We start from the raw sequence: 5,290 nt of genomic DNA on the forward strand, positions 1-5,290 counted from the left end.
ATTTAATTGCATTACTAATGACAAAATGTTATAAATCTCTAATGATAACTGCCTGGACTTTCATACTTGTGGTATTTAAAGTTCAGTGAAGGTAAACATAACGTATTCAAATCAAGACTTCATTTTCATACTTGATGAGGAAATGCTAGAATGACAATGTTTGTAAATATAAGACCGTCTTTTGGTTGAGAATGTGATAAATATATATATTTAATGAAAATGAGGGTCCTATTTGCACAATCGGGAAATAAACTACAAATTGTCAGTCATAAAGAGGAACATCATTTGCCGAAGGTATGAGATTGGGGAACTCTAGTTTTGTATATGATATTTCACGGTGGTCAAAATTGGGCCCCGATCTCCCCACCCGCAGTAGAACCCGAACCATGTTCGATTTGACGTAATTCGAATAGAACGGTGTTCGAAATGGGGTCACCCGCGGTCATTTACAGTTAACCTGGGTCTTCCGCCCCTTTTTTACATGTGTGCCTCCTAAGAGAAAAAAATCCACCTTTTAACAAATATAAACCATTTCCTGGACAACTACATGTCTGCCTTCATTTTGTACTGGCCTGGAACATGAAACGAAGCTACTGCCGTTATCGTGGGTGACCTTGAAGATCGCAACGCTTGTACTCGCCAGCCTAAATAAACACGGCTCATATTCACGCCGTATGACATGCGTCCAAAACTCGTTTAAGATTGGAAGCATGGAGAGTCCAACATATCTCATTGACGGCTCAAAATGACCGTTACGGGTTTGTCCAGAATCGTGTCTTAGGGATTTTCGAAAAATGGCCTTGATTTTGAATTATGAACAATTGAGTGCGAAAAATGTCAAAAAATGCCGTTTTTTTCACAATTATGTCGACAAAAACTATACTTAAAATCAGAAATTAAAAAATTCCTAAGACACGATTTTTGATCTTATTCCTAGTCGTCGAAAAATATAAAAATCGGGGATTTTGGGTAACATACGTAGCCAATCTTAAACGATGTTTGCCTAAAAACGTGACTCGGACTGTCTCGGACTGGCGTTCCAAATCCCGAAAAAAATCGTCTTTCGGAGCGAGATTTTTAAAAATCAGTAATTTAACGTAAACAACTAACATTAAACCTAAGTAAAGACGATAATTTCGTTTTATTTTGACGGAATTTACCCTTTAATACTATTGGTTTATTTTCAAGTGGTTTACGGGTAGTCCAAAACAGGCCAATCTTGCGTCTTGTAACCTGATACGTTTTCGAACCCCCCTAGCAATGGGAAAGAATACCGTAGTGACAGACCGCCGTGTTTAGACTATTGCATAGTAACTATTGTATAGTCAGCCTACAGATTGCTTGATAGATAAAAGGAAACTTACGATACTACTTCAACATGTACATTTTGGGCTAATTGTGACCAAAGTTCCTAACAGCCCTTCTATTTTCAATTTTCTATTATGAATAATGCAGTAGATTCATGGTACGATTAATAAAAAATCACATTTTGAAATGCTTGTGAAATGTCTTACTTGTAATTTAGTTGGACTTTCCGTCTACGGTAATATTTTGCCGTCCCTCCGATTCTCTTTCTCTCTTGCTATCACTTACAATACAGCATTCTTCTGACTTTGCTCTCATGATGCTTTCCTTCACTAAATCCCTTGTATTTGACTTCAGTTCTGACATGACTCTACGTGGAATTTCCTAAATATTTATNAAGGACATTGTGATAGAACGTGTTCCGATGCACTTTGATCAGTGACCCGCGGTCATCGAACTCTGAATTCAAATTTTCTTCCAAAATTGATTTTTGGCCTAAAATAGAACTTTTTGAACCCATTTTTTGGCCATTAAAATCATTTTTGACATCTATGTTGACCAAAAAAGACCAAGGTTCGGTATGTTAAATACCAATCTACTAGCATGCTAAATTTCATTTCCATTCAGGCTCTAATTACAAAATATTGACGTTTTTTCCGTGTTTCCTATCACTTTTCTTTCCCACCGACCTCTGCTTGGAGATTGGGATCTAACAGTGCTTGCAATGCATGGGTAGCCCTACTAGGGTAGCCCGTGCTGTTCTTAATTAGAGGCAGGATGCATGACATACCAAATGCAGATAACCACATGTGGTGCGCTTAATGGACCATGGTGTTATATGTTAGGCAGTGGTTCAGAATGTGTGTCCTGCTTTTTCACAGTGTCTGTGTTAGTTTTCTGTTAGGAACCTAACAAGATAATGTAACATTGCAATGATCCCTGGGGTAACCACATGCAGATAACCACATGGTGGTGCGCTTAATAGTGTTATATGTTAGACAGTGGTTCAGAATGTGTGTCCTGCTTTTTCACAGTGTCTGTGTTAGTTTCTGTTAGGAACCTAACAAGATAATGTAACATTGCAATGATCCCTGGGGTAACCACATGCAGATAACCACATGTGGTGCGCTTAATAGTGTTATATGTTAGACGGTGGTTCAGAATGTGTGTCCTGCTTTTTCACAGTGTAATCAGGGGTCCTTGTACTGATTATCTTCTTAGATTTCTAACAACAAATATAAAACATATGGTGTTAGATGTTAGACAAGAGTTAAAAATGCATGTCATGTTTTATCTGCATGTTTTCCTCAGTGCCTGCTCCTCTATCTGTGCTCCTTAGTTGAGAAGACAGGGTGACATTTGCGCCACCTATTTACACTTCCTGGAACTGCAATTACAAATTGAATATAAATTACATGACATTACATACTGTTAGATTCCCTGTTAGGTTTCTAACAGAAAATTTAAGATTGAGCAACACTGTCTGTTGGGTGTTAGGAGGCAGTAAGAAATGCTTGTCAGGATTTCCTTAGACCAATCTCTTTGGTCAGACAGTGTTATACAATTAGTCAATGACTGTTAAGTTTGTTGTTAGAAAGCTAACAAGAGAATCTAACAGTACAAGGATCCCTGACTACCAGATGCAGATAACCACATGTGGACCTAATGGACCATGGTGTTAGATGTTAGACAGCAGTTGAAAATGCATGTCATGTTTTTCTATACAGTGTCTGCATGGAAGAAAAGACAGCCCAGCTGCAGAGAGTGTGACATTTGCGCCACCTGTCTACGTTTCCTGGAATTGCAATTACAAACATGTAACAAACGTAACAACAGTGAGCCAAGCTGTTTGTGTTGGGTGTTAGGCAGGGCAGCAGTAAGAAATGAGGTTGAAAACCAGTGAATTCCCCTGGGTGCAATATCATTCAATGTTAGGTTTTCTGTTAGGTTTTGAAATGCACCATGGTTTGCTATGTCCAATTTCTTGCCATATATACTCCCTGGTCCCAAACAGTGCTGCAATACAGGATGTGGGGGAGGAACACATTATTTTGTATTGTCAGTAGTACTAGTGCTTGTCTGTTCAAGTATATGGTCCCAAGCACTTCATTATTCCAATTGCTTGAGATAGCTATTTAAAGTCTTTGACACATGAAGAAAGTCGGGTCGCTCCAGAGTAGAGCATTGTCAATTAGCATAACACCTACTAGTAGATACTTAAACGTGTCCACTGTAATAAGTTACAGTAATATTTATGCTCCAATTTTGTCCCAGTTAGGCTAAAGTTGTACGTGTTGGTCATGATCAACAGCTCTGGACCTGTTTGAACCAACCAGACTTGCATTTCAAGGGATTTAAAGAAAGTCTGTTTGCGAGGAACCACTGTACTAACCGGGTAGAATTGTTCTTGAGTGTGTCTTATGTATGTCAGTCATTTCCACTTGCTCAAACCAACTTTTCACTTAGCAAAAATATGACGCATTTCTATGCATTTTACTTGCAGAAAGTAAATTATTATTTTTTCAATAAAAATATTACTGTTACAGTAACAGTACTTAAAAGTTTATAATGTTGCTGTACAACCTGGCTGATCTGGAGTATGCTGATGATACCACTTTGCTTGCTGACGACCTAGAAGGACTCCAGGAAGCCCTCACAGTGTATGACGAGGAATCCAAGAAGCTTGGGCTAAGCATCAACTGGAGTAAGAAAGAACTCATGCACATCGGGGAAGGCCCAGACCCTCCCCACTCTTATTCCACTCCTGCACGGTGAACTTTGTTTCCACCTTCAAGCACCTTGGATCCATAATTTCCATAAGACAGGGGATCTAAAGCCAGAGATCAACCAAAGACCGTATAAATATTATGATGCTCAAGCTTCAGCAGTCCTGCAGTCTCTGTGGAAGCCACTCTGGCGACATCGCCACATCACACAGCAGACGAAACGACGAATCTACAACTCCTCTGTCATCTCAGTCCTCCTGTACGGATCAGAAACCTGGGCACTGAACAGCATGCTAGAATCACAACTACATAGATGGATTTGACAGCAGAGCCCTTCGGAGGATTACCAGCATTCGCTGGCATGAACATGTCAGCAACAAGGAACTCCGGGACCTGACTGGACAACCTGCTGCATCGTGCCTTGTAGCTGTCCGGCGGATCCGCTGGTACGGTTATGATGGCCACGTTCTCCGCCTCCCTCCCTGGCACCCCACCCGTGACCCGTGCCCTGCTGGACTTTGGCCCTGGACAAATCGCAAAAGATCACACCACTATATATGATTGTGTTGTTTTTTGTCGATTGATTCAACCCAGTCCTCTGTTACAAAGTGCAGGGCAGACTCACAAGAATAGCGCTTTCTGAAACCTGACCGGCATTGGAAGAGTAGCCCCGGTTTCGAACCGCCCTTTCTAGTCTTTTGGAAATACCAGGTAGGATTATAATAATAATAAGATACTGGGCGAGAATTACTGGGTGACATCCTGTCAGCTTGATTGACATGACTTTGGCCATTTTCCATTTGGCCGGAAACTCTTCTGTGGTCAGGGATTTGTTAAAAAGATCTGTTTTTCTAGGCCTGCCAATTGGCCTCTGTTGCCTAGCAACTGCAAGTCCACGATGGTGTTGATGCAGCCATTTGCTCTTTTAACGTGCCCGTACCAACCGAGGCGTCGTGATTGCACGACCGACTTAGCAAGCAAGTTTGCAGAAGGTGTCATGTCCTGAGGTTTAACACCACAAATCCATCTGACCATGGATCTGTCATTGTGGCGCAACTGTTGGAGTTCTGGAGCAGTAGGGGCCCAAGTCTCACTCCCATGCAGCATGGCCGATCGTACACAGGAGCTGAACACCTTGCCACAGGTTTTGAGGGAAAGGTGCCTGGAGGTTAGGATCGGCAGCAGCTTCTTGAACTATCCCCAGGCAACGCAGCATCTGGTGATGGCAGCAAGCTCAAATGAATTGATAGGTATTTGCC

Source organism: Branchiostoma belcheri, unplaced genomic scaffold (genome assembly GCF_001625305.1).
Source record: "Branchiostoma belcheri isolate BF01 breed outbred unplaced genomic scaffold, Haploidv18h27 scaffold208, whole genome shotgun sequence".
NCBI lineage: Eukaryota > Metazoa > Chordata > Leptocardii > Amphioxiformes > Branchiostomatidae > Branchiostoma > Branchiostoma belcheri.